Raw genomic sequence first — 24,973 nt, 5'->3', positions numbered from 1 at the left:
AAGCGCAACGTATTGAAATGTGCGTACACTACAAGTCAATGATCGTGTGTCAGTTCGAGATTTTACAAACGCTGAAAAAAATCAATTTGGTACGGTAACCGAGGTTTTAGGAAAATTGCATTATAAAGTTAGATTAGATGACGGACGCATCTGGAAGCGACATATTAATCAAATTCATAAAATTGGACCTATTAAACGTTCATGGGAAGATCAAACAAATTATGATAATAGCGACCCCCGACCAGTACCATATACACATACACAACCGCAAACAAATGATGAGCAAGTAGTCCCACAAACGCCAAGAGAACCGGCACAGAATGTGGAAAATAATGCAGCCAACATCAAATGTTGCTGGGCACGCGCCGATCTCGAAACATAGGCCAGGGAAGCAGATAGTTCAACGGAACCGCTTAACATACGATGAGCAGGTTAATCAAGTTCAAAATTAAGGGGGAAAACTGTCATATACTACTTAGATTAACACACTCATGTATTTTATATCACCTAAGTGAACACACTCATGTACATTACAAAAAGCTGAATACTAGGGGGACTCATGAAAGCATATAAACTTATAAGGTGTAAAATTATATCCATTTACACACGCTGTTTTATGAACGCACCTAGTAATACTCTTGATAAACTGAATTGTCGATCAGCTGTTTTACTGTCAAAAAAATTGTCATTATTATTATTAATTAAAAAATGCCAAGATTAAGTGAAAAATTAAAACTAAAACGTCTTTACAAAGATATTCTTGTAAATGACTTGCTCGTGTTGGAGATTTCTGATGAAAATGACGGTAATATTTGTGCTTTTGGCCAGATGGCTTGTGTAATAACCATGTTCATTGCAGAGAATAAAAAAAGGAAAGAGGACGAAATTTGGGAGGATTTCACGTTTGCTATGGTTGCGTTCTCTGAGATAAGGTATGGGTGTGACTTTTTTCACCATTCCGTCCCTAAATCTCACCAGTTTTTGCAAGACGTATGGCCTGACTTAGATGAAAGAAGGTTTCGAACAATTGCTCGAGTTAGCCGCTCAACGTTCCAAGTGTTGTATGACTTGATCAAGGACGACGAAATATTCAACGGTCCGCGCTCTTGCAAGCAGTTCTCGCTAGAAACGCAACTTTTAGTTGTTTTATATCGCCTGGGCTCAAGTGGAGAGGGTGCCACGATAAGCAAAATTGCGAGTTTGTTTGGTGTTAGCGATGGCGGAGCAATACAAGTAGAACTTAAAATTTGTTTTTGAAAAATAGTAATTAATACCAAATCTTTATACAGAACATGACGAACATAATATTTCAAGCCATTTTAAATGTGAGACAGCAATTTGTGTACTGGCCAGACAGTGCTGAGCGTCAAAGTTTAGTAGCTGAAACTTTCGACGAGTTGCCCCACTGCATTGGCTATGTTGATGGCACTGAAATAAAGTTAGCCGAGAAACCGCTTGACGATCCGGAAGCTTACTTTTCTAGGAAGCATGTGTATTCGTTGAAAGCGCAGGCTGTGTGAGACTATAAGCTACGAATGCGTCATTTAGTGCTCGGATTCCCTGGAAGCGTCCACGATGCCAGAATATACAACAATTGTAGTTTAGTGACCCAAGCTTCAAGCTTGTTTACAGGTGCACAATGGCTGCCAGCCGACAGTGCTTATAAATTAACAAGTACTGTTATAACCCCCTTCAGATCCACCTCTACAGAAATGACTTCGCATCAGCGAAATGCATTTAACCGCCAATTTAGCCAATATCGAATAAGAATTGAGCATTGTTATGGTATATTGTGTTATGGAATTGCATTTTCGGTGGAAGCAGTAAGGAAGGCGGTCGGCATGATGTGTTGGTGCACAGTGGCTAGTCATTGTCGGCTGGGGCGGGTCCTTGCCAACCATACTGTTCCTGCGTCATAAACAGAAAAAAGTTCCTATCATGCCTATCAAACTAGCAGCTGTCAAATTTAAAATAAACTGACAGAAGCGCAGAGACGACTCAAAACGCTTATAATTCAAAATAAAACAACATCCGGCCGAACCGGATGTCACGGACAGACCGTTAATATTCAAAAATTTAAATTCAAATTCAAAAAAAAATAACGCAAAAAAACTACCGAACCGGAAGCGACCGGTTACCACTCTGAAAATCAAATAATAAAACAAAGCTGAAAAATTAAAATAAAGAAGAAAAGGGCCGAATATATATAGGGGGCGCCGCGGGTGGTGTTGCGACGCCCGGTGCTTTGCCCACCCTCAAAATCCATGGCCACCGACGCACCTATTTTTCGGTGCGCCTTACCTGGATACCCTATGTGCCTTCTAAATAAAAAGAGACCTCAGCATTCCCATTTATAATTCAGATTTATTGACAATTCATTTCAGTGAGAGACTTAGACTATATCTATATTTAATCTTCTGAGGTTAAGACTAACTAACTTTTCAGTTTTTTTTTTCCAGATTTGCATAGGTTTTTACGTAGTCACGTAAAATGTGTCTAGTTATAAGTGGAAGTTTAGTTATAAAAACAGAAGAGAAAAATTAGCGCTAATGTGTTTAAGTATAACCCCCTTTTTTTTTTTGCTTTGGTTTCTAAACAAGTTATCTGTTACGGTTTCAACTTTTATAAAACAAAGTTATAATAACAAAAATTGAATAGATGATAAATGTGCGTAAAGCTGGAGTCATTGGTGCCGTATGTCGTATCGCTGTATCCGTATCCCTAACGTAATCAGCTGTTTATCGTTACGACGGTAAACCAAAACCCAATTGGTTGGCTACGATACGGTTACGACCTTAGTGGCAATAATCGATTGCATTGATTCTCATAAGATTGGTCGAATCAGCTGTTATAAGGTTACCGATACGGTTACCGATAAAGCACCAATGTCTCCAGCTTAATACAGATATAAATGAAACAAAAATATCTTGCCCTATTAACCAATACTTATATATAATAGGGATTAAAAGCAGAAAAACATGTGCATACTTTTTTGAAATTGTAGATGTGAGCTATACATAACTGTGCTGAGGCTAGAAAATTTCTGGTCTCCACTTTAAGATGGAGTATTTCCATTTTTATTAATAACTTTCGACTTTTCCTTGGAAAAATTTTGTTTTTTTTTTCTGTTTTATTTTTGTGTTAATTATTTTAGCTTATCTCATCTTATTTTATTTTATCTTAATTTAGTTTATCTCATTTATTTCATTTTATCTAGAGTTAGTTTATTTTATTTTAGTTAACCTTTTTTTTTTCTTTTGACTACTTAGGTTAAGTTTATTGTGTTTGCTTATCTTTTATTGTTATTATTATTATTTATAATCTTTATTGCTTTAATTTAATTTTGTCGTATTTTATCTTATATTATTCTATCTTGTTTCCGTTTAATTTAATTTTATTTTATTTCAGTTCAATTCTCCTTGATTTTGTTTTATTATTCTATTTTATTTTATTTTACCTTATGTTCTTTTTTTCTTTTTTTTTCTTACTTGTATAATTCTGGTATGTAGTGTTGTTCGGGTTTTAATAAGGTTTCAAAATAATATAGATACATAAATAATATAGCAAATTAAGAATAACTACGCAATATATTTACAGAGGCAGGTTTTTTTTTTAAATTCAAATTTGTGCTAAATAAACAAGACTGTCATATATTTCTTTTTATCATTTACGTAAGTTAGCAATTGATTGTTAAGACCTCGTCAAATCAGAGTTTGGTTACATTGTGCTAAAAAGTTTTTACTTACAAGCCCAAGTAAAGCTACTATAAATTATGATTATATACTTAACTGATGCTGTGGTTCGTATGAGCTGTTTTATAAGCAATGGAGGGAGAAAACTTGTAACAATAGCGATATTCTTTCGTAAACAGCCGGTAGAGTATTGGAAAGTATAAAACTTGGCCAACATGAAGCCGTTTGGAAGCAACTCGTTCTGCTCAAGTTACCAGAACTCTTTCGATCCTCACCTACGTCTGCTGGAGCTGTGAAGAGTCAACCTATTTTCAACTGTAATGACTTCGAAATTTCATCAGTTCTTTCTTTTATTTTAGTTAGTAAAAGAAAAATTCTTTAATACCGAAATCTTTATAAACAAATTCTAATATTTTAGAAAATTTAGAGGATTCATTGGGAATTTGAGGATTTTATTGAGAATTCCCGAGAAAAATTTTTGAAGTTCAAGAAGCTTTTTTTTTTTTTGTATGAAACCCGTTTTCGAACGTGTTTTCGAAAAGTTCCAAAGATTACATAAAATTTGAGATAATTTCTAACCGTTTCCAAGCATTTACTTGGAATTTCAGGAATCTTCTAGTGTGCAGGGTTCCAGTCCAATTAATGTTAGTTAGTTAATCAAGAATATATTTTTCTTTGACCATCCCTTTTAAAGAGTATTCCAAGTTTTCTCCCCTAAAAAAAACTTAATTTTACATACATTGTATGGAAGAAAAGCTACCGATGCTTTCGAGAAAAAAAAATTGTCAAAATTAAGTGCTATACCGGTCTGGGCCGAAATGAATTAGACAATGCAAAATCAGGGTAGAGGTAAAGTTTTAAGCTTACGGAACGAACTCACCGCTTAGATGTTTTTGCTGTTAGTTGTTTTAGTTGGGTTGTGCAGCAGGCCTATATACGGCGAACCTGCTGGTTGTTGTCGCCTAAGTTGGTGTTACAGCAGGCCTATATGAGGCGGCCCTGCTGGTTGTTGTTAATATAGCTGACGTTGCAGCAGGCCTATATGTGGCGGCCCTGCTGGTGTTTGTTGTGGTGTTGTATCATAAGCTGCTGCGTATGGAGTTTGTGGTGTTTTTGGTGTACCTGGTATTTGCTGCGCTCGAAGATGGCGCAGTCGAGTATGGTAGCGTGCGCGCGGTGGTGCAGTCGATGGTTATAGCGCGCGTGGTGTGGCGCGCTGGCGGTCGTTGCGCTCGAAGATGATGCAGTCGAGTATGGTAGCGTGCGCGCGGTGGTGCAGTCGATGATTATAGCGCGCGTGGTGTGGCGCGCTGGTGGTTGTTGTGATCGAAAATGGCGCAATCGATGATTATAGCGCGCGTGGTGTGGCGCGCTGGTGGTCTTAGCGCTCGACGATGGCGCAGTAGATGAGGATAGCGCGCGTGTTGGCGCTAGTGCAGTGCAACAGTAAGTAGTTGTTGTTTTCAAAATATTATCAGTTGGGTGGGTTTCTTGCTGTAAAGGTCTAAAGACAATTTATGTATGTACACGCAGGCATGCGCATGGAATGAATAGGTGATTTTGATGTTACACGGTGGATAATGCCCGCACGCAGGAAGTATGGGTTCAGGTCTCTGTCGCCACAAAAAAAGAAAAAAAAGACAATGGTCCAGCTGAGGCACTCTCAACACAATCGTATGCAGTGTGGAATCACTCGAAGGATTTGTCGTCGTCGTCAATTCAGTATTTTAACTGGTTACTCCGAAAATGCCAATCACTTTCCGTTGTCACTATTTCACTTGCAAACTTTTCTTCATTACATTGTTCGGAACCATTTTAAGATCATCAAAATCACACGATTTTCCACCTATTCTCTTTACGTATATGGTGTTCCACGAGCATTTCCTTGCTTATTGCTTTTATATTTTCCTAGCAACATCGCTAATCGATTTTCTTTGCAAAATCTTCTTTGATTAATTTTTCTTTTCTCTTTGTGTAAATTAGCGCGGTGAACCTCCACATCCGTTCAGGAATTCGCGACCACCACCGGTGCTTCTCCACTCACTTTTCTTTCATGATTCTCAAAAGGCGCACTGTAATTAACGATGGCTAGACCGCGAAATTGGATTTTCACATCGAATGGATCATTTCAAAAATATGTTTTCTTTGTTTTTGTGTTTCGCACTAGCAATACATAATTTTTTTCCAAGTTTTTATTGGTTTTCCATATTGGAGTTTTTGCTCATAACACACCCACAATCACTTATGTTGGAGGCCCTTGCCAATGCGGACAATTCGAAAGTTTTACTTCGATTTTAGGCAACGCTTGCTTTTCTTCTTCGGACACGTCTTTTTTTTTAATGCTTAAGGTACGTTTTACCCAAATTTTCCCAACTTCCAGATTGGAACACTATTTCACACATACCGAAATGAACCGACTACCACCTACCACGACGCATGCCATTTTTTTCTTCACGGGAGCAATAAATTTAGCCGCCACCACATTCAATGCACTTTACTTATTCAATTTTTGTAGGTTTTGCCCAAGGAAAGAAATTTTAGTTAAACAAATTTGATTTTGCCTTTTCCGCATATTTAATTTTTTTGGGAATTTCTTTCTTTTCTAGTGTTTGTAGTACGGCGCGAAATAATTCGGCATAAACCCGTGTATAATGGAGGTTATAGTTCAATAATGTATTATTATAGCGTGCACGAACACTATATTTTGCACAACTTTTATTAATTTTCCGGGCGACTTTATTACCCTTGGCAAAACCCAACCGATACCGACGCTTGCAATCTAAGTTCTGATTTTCTGCCCAAAATGGCCGACCGCGCCATGGCATTGTGGAAAACTTTCGTTCCATTATTGCGACTACGCAGTGGAACAGCGCCGTTAAATCGCATGATTTAACTGTGGTTGCCATGGTAGAACCATACAAGGTGGTAGTCGCGGTGACAATCCTGCAGCCATCATTAAAAGTTCGATATATTTCGGTTTTGTGAACCGATGGACTAATGTCAAAATCATACTGCGATGAAAGTTAATGTGTCAATTCGTATGAACCTACTAGTCAGCTATCACCTTGTATAGTTACGCCATGGTGGTTGCCGTTATTGGGAATTTTCCCACATCGTTGGACTATTTCGTGATGCCACCTGCGCGAAATTAACAAAATTTTGTTTCAACCACCCCAGGCAGACATGAGTGAGGGTGGATCCTAACCTTTCCTATCACCAGCCAACTGGTACGTTCCAAGGTTGAATCTCCCAAGTAGACCATAACAAACCTGCTTCGCTTGGAAGACCTGACGATGAAGCGAACAGGAAACCGGTTCATCTGTGGGAAGCCACTACCGGGAACATCCGATGCCAATCAACGTGGGGCACGACTCACCCCTGAGATAAGAGTCTCAAAGTCCTACTACGAAGCTAGCCGGGCAACATAGGTCCATCAACAAAAAAGTTGAGTCAAATCGGGAATTAATTGTGTTTCCTAGTTTAAAAGGGCTTTGCGGCAATTAGACATTTGTTATGGAGAACTCGTCAAAACTCCGAAGGATGATTTCTAGTGGTTATCGCCCCCACAGAAAGGCAAGACGAAAAAAGTGTAGACATTTTGATATGGAGAACTCGTCCAAACTCCGAAAGGCTAGTCCGACCTAAGCGTGGACTGCCAGGGTGTTCACGGTCCTCGGTGAGTACGCGTGTGAACACCCCATGAGGTCAGTGCTCGGGGAGAATACTGGGCGAGATGTCCCCGACCGCCAAAACGTCCACACAAAAAAAGTCCGATTGGTAGGTAGATATAAAAAAAAATCAAATTGTAATTTGGCAAAGAAACGTTCTTTCTGGTTCATTGCGGACGAATGTCCGAAGCGTGAAAGCGACCTATCAATTTCCCGTTTAGGTCTTCGAGATCATACAGTGCATTGCCTATTTTTCGAAGCACGCGACACTTCAGGTATTTTGGTAGGAATTTGGCGTTAATGCCCTGTTTGAAGTTACTTAAGGCAAAGTTTTTCCGAAAAACTTCCTGACCTTCCTTATAGTTGACTTGCCTAGAGCGCTTGTTATAGGTGGTTACTCCCCTATCCTTTACGTGATCTAAATTTCTACGGATCTGCTCACGAATATTAGTCAACTTGTCAGCTCTGCTTACTACCGTAACCTGGTCTTCCCGAAGGCTGCCGAGTTTCTCTAAAATGTTGTACGTTGAGGCATGTTGGACCATATTTTGGCCATATAATGCAAAGTATGGAGAACACTGAATCGCCGTATGAAAATCACTTCTCAAAACAGATAAAATCTCGGGTATATGCTTATCCCAATCGGTATGGCCAGGTTTATCTTTCAGGAAAATCCCAATCTTCGAAACAATTTCTCTATTAACGCGCTCGGATGCGTTTGCTTGGGGAGAATATAACCCCGTCCTCACGTGCGTCACCCCATAATTTGCAAAGTTCATTTCCTTCGAGATAAACTGCTTGCTATTGTCACTGTGAATAAATTGAGGGACCCCTACAGCTGGAAAAATTTCGGAAGCGAAGTAATTTATAACGTTAACAGTGGTGGCTCTCTGCATGGGCTTTAGCCAAACGTATTTTGAAAAATGGTCTAGTACTATGAAGAGAAATTGGTTTCGCCGCTTATATCTCGGATATGGCCCTAGGAAATCGCAATATAATCGCTGAAATGGCCTCTCGGATGCAAAGGTATTCTCTATAGGCGGTCTCGGCTGCTGATTAGTGGGTTTTACAGCTTTGCAGGTGTCACAACGCTGGACGTAGTCCCTGACGCCCTTAGCCTGCTGCGGCCAGAAGTACTTCTGCCTAACACGTTCTAAGGTTTTCTGCCACCCGCCATGGTAACTCCGGTTAGCGTCATGTGCTAATCTCACTGCTTCCTCAGTCAACCTTTTCGGCAACCATAATCGCCACAGCGAGTCTTCTTCCCCTTCCACTCCCTTACGAAATTTATCTCGTTTGAAAATTACCCCGTCCACCACTCGTAAATCCGGAAGCGATTCCTCATTTTCGGCGACGGTCCGAATTAAGTCTAAATATTCGTTGCTGCTAAATGTGTGGTAGTGAAAGACAACTCATCGGCATCAAACCGCGACAGCGCATCTGGTACTACATTCAGGGTGCCCTTACGATGTTCCATTTTAAAGTCGTATCTTTGCAGTAAGAGCGACCACCTCGCCAACCTCCCGCTCAAGTCCTTTTGTGTCATTAACCACTTGAGATTGGAGTGGTCCGTGATAATACGAAACGGTAATCCCTCCACATAGGGTCGAAAACGTTTCACGCTGATTATGGCGGCGAGACATTCCAGCTCGGTTACCATGTAATTGCGTTGAGCATTATTCAGCTTTTTCGACACAAATGCGATTGGGTGCTCAGCGCCCTCGTCATCGACCTGGAACAACACTCCGCCAACACCTATTTTGTAAGCGTCGCATTGTATTACGAATTCCCTTGAAAAGTCTGGTTGGCCCAAGACAGGGGCGGAACTCAAAGCTACTTTTAGCTTTTCGAAGGCCTCTATAGCTTCATAGGTAAGCTTGAACGGGCCTGCTGACTTACGGAGACAGTCGGTCAAGGGACCTGCCAAGTCAGCAAAATTGGTAATAAACGCCCTGTACCAATTCGCCATGCCCACAAACCTACGCACTTGCCGAGGGGATTTAGGAAGTTTTGCATTGCTTCTATTTTCCCTGGATCCACTTTCAAGCACCCGCTGCCTATCAGGTACCCTAAGTAACGAATTTCCTTCTGACAAAATTTACTTTTTTCCACGTTTATTGTCAGCCCTGCGTCTCTCAAACATTTGGCCACTTCCGCTAGCAATTTCAGGTGGTCTTCAAAATTAGTGCTGCATACCATCAGGTCGTCCAGGTAGACAAAGACGTTCTCTCGCAGAGGCGAAGGGATTGCCTTGTCCATCAGCCTACTCATAGTCTGCGGTCCATTGCACAGACCAAATGGCATTACCTTGAAGTGGTACAGAGGCCTCCCCGGAACTGCGAATGCTGTTTTTTCCTTGGAGGACTCTGTCAATTTGATCTGGAAGAACGCGTCCTTCAGATCAATGCCACTAATAAAATGCGTATCTTTCAGTCTGCTCAATAAACCGTTGATATGAGGCAGGGGGTATGAGTCATTCTTAGTCACCGCGTTGACCTTCCTGGAATCTATGCACAGCCTAACTTTGCCTGGTTTGCGAACCAGCACCACAGGACTACACCACGGGGAGTTTGATTCTTCTATAACTCCTAATTCGAGTAACCTGTCTAGTTCGCTAAAAGCTTCGGCTTGCCTCGGTGGCGAAAGAGGGAAATGTTTGCTTTTTATGGGAACTGCATCACCGGTGTCAATGCGATGCTCCACTAATTTAGTTTGCCCTAGGCCTAACTTCTCGTACGAAGGAAACGTCTCGATGACCTTTTGTAATTCTAATTTCCGGTCTGGTGACAATTCATGGAGGTTAAGTTCCTCTTCCTTTTCAAGCCTAATCTCTATGCACTCTACGCTTGGGAATATTTCGGGAGCTAACGCAAATGCAGTCCAAAAATCTACCCCGAAGTACGCTTCTGGGAGCAAGAGAGAACAAGGTAAAAACGAATAACCTTTGTGGTATTTTTGAAGGTGGCCGGTAGAGATACTGAGCCTAGAATTCTTTGCTTGTTGCCTCCCGCGGTATATACGAACGCATGTAAGGGCTGATATTCGAAGCCGTTATCCTCTAGGAATTCTAATCCATTTTTGCCTAAGATGGAAACGTTGGCTCCCGAGTCCAACAGCCCCACAAGAAAACTATCTTTAATTTTAGCCTTTACGAGAGGCCTTTCATCCTCTGTAAGCGTTAACGTGGTGGCTTGCAGCAGTCTACGCTCCTGTACTCTCCTGTGGTATCTCTTCCTACACTTCAAAATATTGTCCGATACCGGGTATTGTTCGAAGATGGTATGTCCTATTTGTTCATACCGATGTTCCCTTTCTTCTAAGTTTGGTGGAAATTGCGTTTGGCAAGCGACATGCCTATGCTGGCGTTGCAGAATTCTGGTCGGCTCGCCCATCGCGAATGAGGACGTTTGACTCTCGGATTCAGAACTATTCGAATTGTCCGTACTGTCAGGGTAAGTTTTTATCACGTTTGAGGGCTCTTCTGCCAGGGTACTACTGCACCTCGGAAGCTCATCACCTCCATGCAGAGATTCACCCTCTGGTTCAGTGCACGGGACGACACCTCGAGCACTGGCTGGTGTGGGAGCTATGAAGCCGAACGAGGTTCCCCCGCCTTCTCGCTCGGGTACTGGTTTCCCTGCCTGCGATGGTCCCTAGGGCATTTAGGAGTAAATACACCCTTATACCCACATTTAAAACAAAAAGGATTTTTAATGGGTTCCTCACAATATATATAGGAGTGGCCCATTGCCTGGCAATTCCAGCATTGGATTCCCGAATAGTCCGGTCTCCTGTTGCGTCGATAGTCCAGCGCCTCTATCTGCGGATCCATTTCGCCGTCCTCGTCTTCCATCCTCATGTCCGGGGTTGTTACGCGTGCTTCGTTTACATGCCGTCCTGGGTGAGTGGCTCCCAACAGCTTGGTTTCTTTGAGCACTTGTTCACCTCTGCGTGCTACATCGCGTAGATCATGAAGGGTCCTTACATCTGCGTTGAAAAGCATCAGCTTAAGGCTACTGTTGACGTTCCTTTTTATAATGTCAATCAGTAGAATCTCCGACATGGGTTCTCTTAAGCGCGCGTTCAAGGAAATAATATCTGTGTGGAACACGTCATAGCACCCACTTGCTTTCTGCTTACGCATGGAAATCTCCATCATGATCTCGTGGTCAGTTTTCAAAGTGCCAAACTCTCTTTTCAATGAGTAGCACAAAAAGGCATAAGTCGCGTTTAGGTTTTGTTTTGTGTAAAGCCAGTGCCATTCTTCGGCCCGCCCGGAAAGAAACAGGTGGAAACTAGCCATTATTTGTTCGTCCGTGCATTGTGTGCGATCACACAAGGTGTCCAGCTTAAAAAGGAAATCCGCTACGCTTCCAGTGCCATCGAACGCGATTTTCCACTCCTACAGTTTCACTACTATGCTACTCGGTACAGGGTACATTGGTGGTACTACTGTTGGCAGTGGATTACGCTCCATCCTATTCGCGTTCCGGTTCTGATGAATTGATTGCTGCGCAGATTCGAAAGCGGCGTTGAGCTGATCCATATTGTTTCTGATTGACCCCATCTCTCTCCGCATTTCCTCCTGCGAAGCCTGGAACAGCTGGTGTAGCACGTCCACCCACGTGCTTCCACGAGTAGCTTCGTTCTGCATTCCTGGGGCATTCGCCCGGTCACCTGCAGCTTCTCCAAAGTTTCCAACTCCTTGGTGTAATGGTAAGGCACCAGCTCCATCCGGTGCATAGGTCGCCACATTGGTCATTAGCCCCGAGATATCATGCGCGTTCAGTAGGCATTCGGATTACTGGTGCTTCCAGGTCTGTCCAGCTTATTGCGAGGGTCATTCAGGTCCGAGCCCATATTCGGCCCCGCGGGATCTACATATGGTCCACCTACTGGGGTGTGCACCACCAAGGGACGCCTGGCCTTGGGGAAACCCCCCTATTACGACCGCCCCGGTTCTGGCTCCCCCGAAAGCTTCCCGCACTCCCAAACGGAGTATTTCGGCCCGGTTGGCCGTACGACTGCTCGCGTGACATAATAATTCAAAAAAAAATTTTATTTGTTAGGTCGTAGTTTGTTAAATCCTAGTATTCGGAAAAAATACTTTTATTTACTGCCAAACGTAAGGCCGTTAGGGGTTAGGTAAAAGGTACGAATTCACCCCCCTTCCACCCTATATTTTAGACGATGATTTGTTTAAAAAAAAATGTGTATATATATATATGCGAAAAAAAATTTTTGTGCGGGAAAAAAATCGCGCGAACAAATACTATTGTCCTTTGTTCGACTATCGTATCGACAAAGAAATTCAAAGCTGGAAAAAAAAGTAGTTAGTAAAATATACAATATAGGTGGTGATGGGAATGCTGACATCCCATCATTAGAAGGCAGCAGGGCTACAGAATAAAAAAAAATAAACACACAGATACATTCATACATGTCCCTAGTGCTCCCAACCGCAATTCTAGGGGGCCTTAAGGCCCCCCTCCGAGACTGGTTGGGGCCACTAGGGTGCGCTCCAGGCACACACGGGTCGGTCTCAACACGCCCAGCCGCAACGCAGGGGCAGTCTCCAGGGGCTCGCCCCTGGGACTGGTTTGGGGTGTTGAGGCCGCCCGTCCATTCTTACCGGACACCCCTCCTGCCTCCGCCGCAATGGGTGGAGCGGTTTCGTAGCCGCTCCCCCAGTCTGGTGGGACAGGAAAGGGTGCCGCTGTAGATCCCAGCTCCCCTCGTCATAATCCAGGTGGTATTCGGTGCTACCACCTGAGACGTAGGATGAGCTGGGGTCCGTACAACTCACACACACACTCACACAAGACAACACAAATTCGGCATAAGAAAACTATAACAATTTAAACATTACAAAAAAAACCCAATTAGCGGACAATATTATTCCAAGCCGACTACGGACAACTTCCGGGTAAAAAAAAAACCCCAAATCTACAAAAAAACTAAGTGCGTTCAGCACTGCCTCATCGGGTGAATACAAAAATTCGGAGGACTGACGTGAAGTCTCATGACCCCTTCGGCCACTGCCCCCGATGACCAGCCTGGACAACCTGGTCCGTCCAGCCATCCCACCGCAACGTAGGTGGCGGCTCCTGTGGCTGCTCACTCGGACTGGTGGGATGGTCAACTTCACAGGTTGACCCGACTGACCCTGGCGGCCAGCGCCTCAGGCGCCACGTTGGGCGCCATCTGTTATGGAATCGCATTTTCGGTGGAAGCAGTAAGGAAGGCGGTCGGCATGATGTGTTGGTGCACAGTGGCTAGTCATTGTCGGCTGGGGCGGGTCCTTGGCAACCATATTGTTCCTGCGCCATAAACAGAAAAAAGTTCCTATCATGCCTATCAAACTAGCAGCTGTCAAATTTAAAATAAACTGACAGAAGCGCAGAGACGACTCAAAACGCTTATAATTCAAAATAAAACAACATCCGGCGGAACCGGATGTCACGGACAGACCGTTAACATTCAAAAATTTAAATTCAAATTCAAAAAAAAAATAACGCAAAAAAAAATACCGAACCGGAAGCGACCGGTTACCACTCTGAAAATCAAATAATAAAAAAAAGCTGAAAAATTGAAATAAAGAAGAAAAGGGCCGAATATATATAGGGGGCGCCGCGCAGTATTCCTATTTATAATTCAGATTTATTGACAGTTAATTTCAGTGAGAGACTTGGACTATATCTATATTTAATCTTCTGAGGTTAAGACTAACTAACTTTTCAGTTTTTTTTTTCCCAGATTTGCATAGGTTTTTACGTAGTCACGTAAAATGTGTCTAGTTATAAGTGGAAGTTTAGTTATAAAAACAGAAGACAAAAACGTGCACGTGTTTAAGTATAACCCCCTTTTTTTTTTTTGCTTTGGTTTCTAAACAAGTTATCTGTTACGGTTTCAACTTTTATAAAACAAAGTTATAATAACAAAAATTGAATAGATGATAAATGTGCGTAATACAGATATAAATGAAACAAAAATATCTTGCCCTATTAACCAATACTTATATATAATAGGGATTAAAAGCAGAAAAACATGTACATAATTTTTTGAAATTGTAGGTGTGAGCTATACATAACTGTGCTGAGGCTAGAAAATTTCTGGTCTCCACTTTAAGATGGAGTATTTCCATTTTTATTAATAACTTTCGACTTTTCCTTGGAAAAATTTTGTTTTTTTTTCTGTTTTATTTTTGTGTTAATTATTTTAGCTTATCTCATCTTATTTTATTTTATCTTAATTTAGTATATCTCATTTATTTCATTTTATCTAAAGTTAGTTTATTTTATTTTAGTTAACCTTTTTTTTTCTTTTGATTACTTAGGTTAAGTTTATTGTGTTTGCTTATCTTTTATTGTTATTATTATTATTTATAATCGTTATTGCTTTAATTTAATTTTGTCGTATTTTATCTTATATTATTCTATCTTGTTTCCGTTTAATTTAATTTTATTTTATTTCAGTTCAATTCTCCTTGGTTTTGTTTTATTATTCTATTTTATTTTATTTTACCTTATGTTCTTTTTTTTTTTTTCTTACTTGTATAATTCTGGTATGTAGTGTTGTTCGGGATTTAATAAGGTTCCAAATAATATAGATACATAACTAATATAGCAAATTAAGAATAACTACGCAATATATTTACAGAGGAACGTTTTTTTTTTTTACATTCAAATTTGTGCTAAATAAACAAGACTATCATATATTTCTTTTTATCATTTACGTAAGTTAGCAATTGATTGTTAAGTCCTCGTCAAATCAGAGTTTGGTTACATTGTGCTAAAAAGTTTTTACTTACAAGCTCAAGTAAAGCTACTATAAGTTATGATTATATACTTAACTGATGCTGTGGTTCGTATGAGCTATTTTATAAGCAATGGAGGGAGAAAAGTTGTAATAATAGCGATATTCTTTCGTAATCGCGCTGCAAAGAAAAACAGCCGGTAGAGTATTGGAAAGTATAAAACTTGGCCAACATGAAGCCGTTTGGAAGCAACTCGTTCTGCTCAAGTTACCAGAACTCTTTCGATCCTCACCTACGTCTGCTGGAGCTGTGAAGAGTCAACCTATTTTCAACTGTAATGACTTCGAAATTTCATCAGTTCTTTCTTTTATTTTAGTTAGTAAAAGAAAAATTCTTTAATACCGAAATCTTTATAAACAAATTCTAATATTTTAGAAAATTTTGAGGATTCACTAAAGGAATATTTTATTGGGAATTCCCGAGAAAAATTTTTGAAGTTCAAGAAGCTTTTTTTTTTTTTGTATGAAACTCGTTTTCGAACGTGTTTTCGAAAAGTTCCAAAGATTACATAAAATTTGAGATAATTTCAAACCGTTTCCAAGCATTTACTTGGAATTTCAAGAATCTTCTAGTGTGCAGGGTTCCAGTCCAATTAATGTTAGTTAGTTAATCAAGAATATATTTTTCTTTGACCATCCCTTTTAAAGAGTATTCCAAGTTTTCTCCCCTAAAAAAAACTTAATTTTACATACATTGTATGGAAGAAAATCTACCGATGCCTTCGAGAAAAAAAATTGTCAAAATTAAATGCTATACCGGTCTGGCCGAAATGAATTAGACAATGCAATATCAGGGTAGAGGTAAAGTTTTAAGCTTAGATAAAGATTTGTAGATCTAATAGTGTCAAAAAAAATCATCAGAAATTTTACATTTTTCTGGTTTTGAAAATAATTTCCGTATCCGGAACGAACTCACCGCTTAGATGTTGTTGCTGTTAGTTGTTTTAGTTGGGTTGTGCAGCAGGCCTATATACGGCGGCCCTGCTGGTTGTTGTCGCCTAAGTTGGTGTTACAGCAGGCCTATATGGGGCGGCCCTGCTGGTTGTTGTTAATACAGCTGATGTTGCAGCAGGCCTATATGGGGCGGCCTGCTGGTGGTTGTTGTTGGTGTTGTATCATAGGCAGCTGCGTATGGAGTTTGTGGTGTTTTTGGTGTACCTGGTGTTTGCTGCGCTCGAAGATGGCGCAGTCGAGTATGGTAGCGGCGCGCGGTGGTGCAGTCGATGGTTATAGCGCGCGTGGTGTGGCGCGCTGGTGGTGCAGTCGATGATTATAGCGCGCGTGGTGTGGCGCGCTGGTGGTTGTTGCGCTTGAAAATGGCGCAATCGATGATTATAGCGCGCGTGGTTCGCGCGCTGGTGGTCTTAGCGCTCGACGATGGCGCAGTAGATGAGGATAGCGCGCGTGTTGGCGCTAGTGCGGTGCAACAGTAAGTAGTTGTTGTTTTCAAAATATTATCAGTTGGGTGGGTTTCTTGCTGTAACGTTCTAAAGACAATTTATGTATGTACACGCAGGCATGCGCATGGAATGCATAGGCGATTTTGATGTTGCACGGTGGATAATGCCCCCACGCAGGGAAGTTTGGGTTCAGGTCTCTGTCGCCACAAAAAAAGAAAAAAAAAGACAATGGTCTAGCTGAGGCACTCTCAACACAATCGTATGCAGTGTGGAATCACTCGAAGGATTTGTCGTCGTCGTCAATCCAGTATTTTAAGTGGTTACTCCGAAAATGCCAATCACTTTCCGTTGTCACTATTTCACTTTCAACCTTTTCTTCATTACATTGTTCGGAACCATTTTAAGATCATCAAAATCACACGATTTTCCACCTATTCTCTTTACGTATATGGTGTTCCACGAGCATTTCCTTGCTTATTGCTTTTATATTTTCCTAGCACCGTCGCTAATCGATTTTCTTTGCAAAATCTTCTTTGATTAATTTTTCTTTTCTTTTTGTGTAAACTAGCGCGGTGAACCTCCACATCCGTTCAGGAATCCGCGACCACCACCGGTGCTTCTCCACTCACTTTCTTTCATGATTCTCAAAAGGCGCACTGTAATGAACGATGGCTAGACCGCGAAATTAGATTTTCACATCGAATGGATCATTTCAAAAATATTTTTTCTTTGTTTTTGTGTTTCGCACTAGCAATACATAATTTTTTTCCAAGTTTTTATTGGTTTTCCATATTGCAGTTTTTGCTCATAACACACGCACAATCACTTATGTTGGAGGCCCTTGCCAATGCGGACAATTCGCAAGTTTTACTTCGATTTTAGGCAACGCTTGCTTTTCTTCTTCGGACACGTCTTTTTTTTAATGCTTAAGGTACGTTTTACCCAAATTTTCCCAACTTCCAGATTGGAACACTATTTCTACCACCTACCACGACGCATGCCATTTTCTTCTTCACGGGAGCAATAAATTTAGCCGCTGCCACATTCAATGCACTTTACTTATTCAATTTTTGTAGGTTTTGCCCAAGGAAAGAAATTTTAGTTAAACAAATTTGATTTTGCCTTTTCCGCATATTTAATTTTTTTGGGAATTTCTTTCTTTTCTAGTGTTTGTAGTACGGCGCGAAATAATTCGGCATAAACCCGTGTATAATGGAGGTTATAGTTCAATAATGTATTATTATAGCGTGCACGAACACTATATTATGCACAACTTTTATTAATTTTCCGGGCGACTTTATTACCCTTGGCAAAACCCAACCGATACCGACGCTTGCAATCTAAGTTCTGATTTTCTGCCCAAAATGGCCGACCGCGCCATGGCATTGTGGAAAACTTTCGTTCCATTATTGCGACTGCGCAGTGGAACGGCACCGTTAAATTGCATGATTTAACTGTGGTTGCCATGGTAGAACCATACAAGGTGGTAGTCGCGGTGACAATACTGCAGCCATCATTAAAAGTTCGATATATTTCGGTTTTGTGAACCGATGGAGTAATGTCAAAATCATACTGCGCTGAAAGTTAATGTGTCAATTCGTATGAACCTACTAGTCAGCTGTCATCTTGTATAGTTACGCCATGGTGGTTGCCGTTATTGGGAATTTTCCCACATCGTTGGATTATTTCGTGATGCCACCTGCGAGAAATTAACAAAATTTTGTTTCAACCAGCCCAGGCAGACATGAGTGAGGGTGGATCCTAACCTTTCCTATCACCAGCCAACTGGTACGTTCCAAGGTTGAATCTCCCAAGTGGACCATAACAATTGAAGGAGCGCTTTAACAGTTTAAAAGAGCTCAGAGTTACGATAAGAAATGATGAGTCGGTTAAATTTGCTTGTAGGTGGATATTAGTATGTGCAATTCTACACAACATTGTCATACAGCAAAAATAACATTGACATAACCGACTTAACTGAGGGTGATATTGGTGGCGAGGAAGAAAGGGGCCTGAAACGCCAAATTGGTCTAGCAGCGAGGGTGATGCAAAACGGCGTGCTATTCTAACTTTTATGCACGCATCACATTAACAGAACTACAAATTTCTATCCTTATCCCTCTCTCTACACTTATAACCATACCAACCTCTCTCCTTCCCTTTTTATTCCTTCCACTTACTCTCTTGTTCTTCTTCCTCTTCATCTCCCCAATTTTCATCCTCCCACCAATTTTTCTTTCCGTCGTTTCCACTGCCTCTGTTTCTTATCCTATCCTTATTCCTATTCCTGTTCTAATTTGTATTTCTATTCCCCTCCCTCTCTCTACAAAATCACACACACACATTAATTTTTGTTATATGTTTGGAAAACTCCCCAATCCATTTTGTAATTATTCATATTTATTAATTTTTATAATTCATTACAATTGAATTCGCTTTTATTTTGTAATAAAAAATTTTTAATTAAAGAACTGAAAATGTAAAATTTCATTAAACAAAAATACGATTGCACTGAAATTTTTAGTTCTTTGAAAGATGTAGGCAGATTTGTTGCCATTAATATCTGATTAAATATAATTAAGTAACTCATTTTCTAAAAATTTATATTACCCTAAAAAAACAAACAAAATCATTTTACTCACATATTTTTTGTTCAACAAAGCAGGTAAATTAATAGTCGTGAATCTAGCTGCCAGAAAATGACTTTTATTCATAGTTGAGCACAATGCATTAGGTTTTAATTTCTACTACCACTAAATTTTTTGATTTAAATTAAATTTTCCACTACCATTATAATTTTAGTGAAACGTTCTCTACTAGCATTAAATTTTTTACCATTAAAAAATTAAGTAGTAGTCCAAATTATTTTCATTACCATGAAAAAATTTAGTGGTAGTGGAAATTTAAATCTAATGCATTGTTCCCAACTATGCTATCATAGTATCATAGCTAAAATTTGTCTCGGTGGGCTTCACTATGACAATAAGCAGTGTGTCCGTCTGCTTGGTTAAAATACAAGAATGAAACTACTTAAGCTTACAATCAATTTCATACTTCTTCAATCTTTCCTGACTTTCTAATTTTAATTTTTCAATTTGTAATTTCTCTTCTTTTTGTATTTCAAGTTCCATCTTTCTTAATTCAATTTGATTTTTTAATTCAAGCTCTTTTAGTTGTACTTTATTTTTTTCCTTTTCCCTCTCAAGCTCTAGTTTTTTAACTTCTAACTCCAGTTTTCTTTCTTGAATAAGAAGAAGGTCGTTAAAGGTGTTAGTAGTAGGCATTTTTTTCCGTTTGTTTTTTCGCTGTCGAATCGGTGATAACGTTCTGGTTTGTGGCAATTTATGCTCAAAAGTGCTATGTTGTGTATTGACCGGTTTTGCATTACACGTTCTGTTCTGCTTGTGCTGCGTTAAATCAACACTACTTTGAAGACAAAGAGGCTCAGGAGTACTAGTTTGGCTTCTGGCGACAGGCTCAAAGACGGAGTCCTGTTCTGGTTCTGTGTCTGTGACATAGGAAATTGAGTAGGAATGGTCGATTGTCATTTGCGTATCAATTTGGCTGTCGAAAATAAACGGCGGGGCCAAATATATCAGCAAGCATATCGAAATTTGGCCATATTTTTTGTATGTATGCTGTCACACTAGACTCGTCACCACTGGCCAACAAACCAGACCCCGTCTTGTTCTTCCAATCGAGAGCAGACACGTACGATGCCTTGAGGTATCTCATTTTGCATTTTAATGAAATCCATTCTATTTGTCCTAGACTGCTTGCCATTGATTTTATTCTTGTGTAGAAGCGTTCGGCTGTCGGCTTCTGAAATAACAAAATATTTGAATATAAGTATTTACATCATTTTGCCAAAGTAGGTAGATCATAGATTCCTAGTAAAAAATCACAAAACCAACGTACATACATACGGCCACAATTATGCATATGTACATATGTATACAACAGACTGTCCCAGCCTGAACGGCGATATTTAGTTGAAACATGTAACAGCAACGCTGGGTCAGTGCAAGTTGGCATAAAATACGCAATAAACAATCACATATAAATATGTAAAAAAGTAGGCGACACATTGCTCCTGGCCAAGGCTGGTAAATATTGCAGCTAAATTGAAATTTAGTCGAGCTGGTGGCAGCAATATTGGGCAGGTTAAGTCGGCTACCGCATATGTTAAACTTTATACAGATTAGTTTTAGTTATCAGCAATTAATACACTCAAAACAATTGTATACATACCTCAAAAGACTTCTAGACCTCTAGTTGCGTGAGCAACTGCTTCAAATAAATCCATATTTTCTGATTCTGTCCATCGGTGTGATGTATTTACTCTTCTTCGTTTGCATTTTTGTTTTGTGTTCTGAAATACAATAGATTATATTTAAAAATGCAAAAACTACAAAAGAATTGTTTATTTTACCTCCTCCATTGCTTGATTTTATGTCTTAGCAAACGCAAATAGTTTTTATCAGCTGTTATGTCTGCAAGGTTGCATTCCTTTGAGTTTATCACGTTTACACGGTAAAATGTGCGCGTAAATTTATACAAATTGTGTAAATGATTTTTCATACAAAAATTGACAGTTCGTTTACGCACTAGATAAATTAATAGGGGGACTCATGATAGCATATAAACTTATAAGGTGTAAAATTATATCCATTTACACACGCTGTTATATGAACGCACCTAGTAATACTCTTGATAAACTTGATTGTTTATCAGCTGTATTATTGCCGAACAACATTTTTTGATTGTTATACAAATTAAAAAATGCCAAGACTAAGTAAAAAATCAAAACTAAAACGCCTTTACTTGCTGATGTTGGAGATTTTTGATGAAAATGCCGTCTGTAATGTCTGCAAGGTTGCATTCCTTTGAGTTTACCGCGTTTACACAATGAAAGTGCGCGTAAATTTATACAAATTGTGTAAATGATTTTTCATACAAAATTTGACAGCTCCTGCGTAAACTAGATAAATTTATACGTTTACACACTTTATAAGGCATTTATACGGTTACATGAGTCCCCCTAATACGTTTACACACTTTATAAGGCATTTATACGGTTACATGAGTCCCCTTACTAACTAACACAAACATGTATACGTTCGACAAGAGTTACGTTCCAATGACGCGTGAACCAGATACGGCTAGAAATTTAACATGCAAATGCAACAACAAATGTTGTGATCCTGATGTTCTGTTCGTTTCGTTTTCTGTAGTACATTTTTTGACAGCTAACCACTTTTGAGTTGGTAGCACTTATGGCTCAACTATATGGCTGGCTCATCTCTACAGCAACAACATACCTTTGTTCAGATTGTCAAAATCAGCGTGTTGCTGTTAGAAGAATGTAATGGAATGGAAACATAAAACTTAGCAGCTTTTGTGTATAGTAAGAACATGTTGTCAATGTGTTGCTTTCGTTTTGAGTTTGCCATCTCCTTCTGACAATCCCTACTCCAGTGAAATGAAAAAAATTAAATCAGCTGATGAGATGAGCCAACCATATAGTTGAGCCATGGTAGCCCTGAAATAAATATGTGGACATATGTGTATACATAAAAGATTTCGTCATATTTAAAAGCAAAAACCAGGAAAGAGTAAACTACTTGAAGAAAATGTAAGGAAAATAAATTGTTTGTTTACGTGCGAAACTATTTAAATGTTAATAATTCTATCAGTATCTTCAATCTTTTGTGGACGTTTCTTCTTCTTATTTTCAACAAAACAGATGTTTTATATTAGTGCTACCAGCTCTCATTAAGCGGGAGTCATTGGTGCCGTATATCTTATCGCTGTAGTCGTATCCCTAACGTAATCAGCTGTTTATCGTTACGACGGTAACCAAAAACCAATTGATGGGCTACGATGCGGTTACGACCTTAGCGGCACAAATAATCGATTGCATTGATTTCCATAAGGTTGGTAGAATCAGCTGTTATAAGGTTACCGATACAGTTACGGATAAAGCACCTATGTCTGCAGCTTTAAGTTGATCCAGATCGTTCCAGTGAGATTTGATCGTGAGCCAGAGCTCGATAAGTCAATGGAACGCTACTAAGGGTAGTTGAAAGAAGAAATAAGAAAGAACGTGTTTCATCATGATGTAATAAAGACAAGGTGGTATGTGTAGTGATAGCTCATTTTGAAAACTACCATACAATACGAATGATGAGAGAAAGGGGAAGAACAGAAGAGTCCGTTTTGTGATATAGTATTAAATATGGTACTTTTTGAATCAAAGCACTAAGTGCATTTTTTACATCTTTCATTAAAATATTAATACAAGTTTATGGCAGACTCTCCGAATATACTTCAAGGTTTGCATACTACACATGAATTCAAGAACATTAGGTACAAGGAGCATTTGAAGAAATGATAGAGATATAGCTCTAAGCGGCCGACCTTGCATGTTTTATGCAAACTCCAAACTGCATCTGCTAGGGCAGCTAAGTTCTCGCTCAGAAACTTTTTATAGCAAAACCAGAGATGCGTCACTTAGTTTGTGTTCCGAAGGGCAAAATCTACTTTTACTTTTTTGGATACTCGGGTTTTACACACGGGCAAAAAACTGAAGGCCAGAAAAAGGTACAATGACATTAAGTTTGACCTTTTCATTATCCCATCTCATGATTTTAAAAATCAAGAAAGTTGATTGTAAGTTTTTGCAGAACTTCGAAACGTAAAAAACGTCGATTCTTACACTTTTTCGGGCGATACCCTGGATTTTTTCTTTAAATTTTTTCGATAAAATTTTGAGTCATAGCTGTAATGCTATGGAATTTAAACTGAATGTTGTTTTTGAGACGGAGATTCTAAAAGTATGAGCAAAATTAATGTGCCCCTCCAATACTCAAAACTATCATCAATCAAATTAGCGATACTTTTTTTTTGTCATTTTCAATATTAACAGTTTTTTGCTTATAGCTTCTTGAGGCAACTGAGTATTGAAATTTGGATTATGCACGATAGTAGCCTATCAGGGACTAAAAATACCTGGGGCTTCAAATTCGATGTGCCACTTTCAGTTTTGAAGGTAGAGGCAGAAAAGTGGAAGCACTTGGTTGCGTAAATTTTTTTCAGGAGCATTTTTTTTTGTGGGCACAGCTACAATTTTACTTTTATCACTTCATACCCGTTTGTTAATTTTTTCTCTACACCACGGTGGTATATCATCAATTGCCTCATCTTGGAATATTCACGCGAGGAAAGTTATTGATGTTTGTACATGGGGCAAATAAACGAAATTTCCGACAAAAATTGGCAATCGTCAAAAATTGCAGACATTTTTTTTTTAACCAGGTTTTATTTAAAAGTAAATAATGAAAAGAAACACAAATTTGGTACAAAAATTAAAAAAAAAAATTGTTATCTACACTTCTTGACGATTGCTAATTTTTGGCGAAAATTTCGTATATTTGCCCCATGTACAAACATCAACAAATTTTACATAGCTAACAGCTGCATATATCTCCATATTTTGTTAAAATTTCGATATAATCGGCACAGAAGTGTTGAAATAAAAGTATATTTAACATTGCGACCTCAATTTATATATATTTTGTTCGATCTTTTGACTATATCTTTTTGAAGCATTATGTAAGACGAGTAACGGCGATGCACTATAGCTCCGATTTACTCCTCAATGTTCCTAACAAAAAGATATTTGCGTGATACCATGTTTCAAAAAAAATTTTTTTCCAACAAAACCAAAGTTTGACGGATTTCCCCATATATAAAAAGAAAGGCTAAAATGTGTGTTAGTTGGTCTCCGGTGTTCGAAGAGATGCGTCGGTCGATTTTGTTCAAACTTTCACATAAGGCAAGGTGCACACGAGGCTACGCGTATTAGATGCTGCAAGCGAAATTCGTACGCTTTGATGCCGAACACATGTATTTGAATGGAGAGCTGCATACGAGGCGTCAGCTGCATGAAAGCGACAAAGCATGAAATTTTCGTGTAGCTAGGCGTACAGCAATGTTGGTCGCTAGGCGTAAATACGCCTAGAAAAGAGCAAGAAGAAGATGTTTGTTTACAATTTTTCGTTTGCAAACTTGTGTGCTGTGCTTCTGTTGCTATAAATATATATTGAGTTTATTTCATATAAAAAAATATAAAATGGTCGACGCGACTAAATTCGTTCAATTGGTTGAGAATTATCCTTGCCTATACAAAAATAATTTAGCAGAATATTCGAAGAAATATATTACAGAAAGAGCCTGGGCAGCAATTGGTGTGGAAATGAATTGGTCAGGTGTGTAGATTTTGGGTTTCTTTTTATAAATAAAAACAAAGAATATGTCTAAATAGATCTAAATTTATTACACTCTTCCTTACAGTGCCTGATTGCAAAGAAAGGTGGAAGAACTTGCGAGATGGCTT

The 24,973-nt window shown here is 39.4% G+C and overlaps 1 pseudogene; it reads left to right on the top strand.

Annotated features, from left to right (window-relative positions):
- The first annotated feature begins 708 nt into the window (after positions 1 to 708).
- LOC137254197 (uncharacterized) lies at positions 709 to 18,532 on the top strand (annotated as a pseudogene).
- Positions 18,533 to 24,973: the final 6,441 nt, after the last annotated feature.

This window comes from Eurosta solidaginis, chromosome 5, assembly GCF_040869045.1.
Source record: "Eurosta solidaginis isolate ZX-2024a chromosome 5, ASM4086904v1, whole genome shotgun sequence".
Classification (NCBI taxonomy): Eukaryota; Metazoa; Arthropoda; class Insecta; order Diptera; family Tephritidae; genus Eurosta; species Eurosta solidaginis.
The sequence above is the reverse complement of the archived record's forward strand: the minus strand, read 5'-3'. Positions and strand labels throughout refer to the sequence as shown.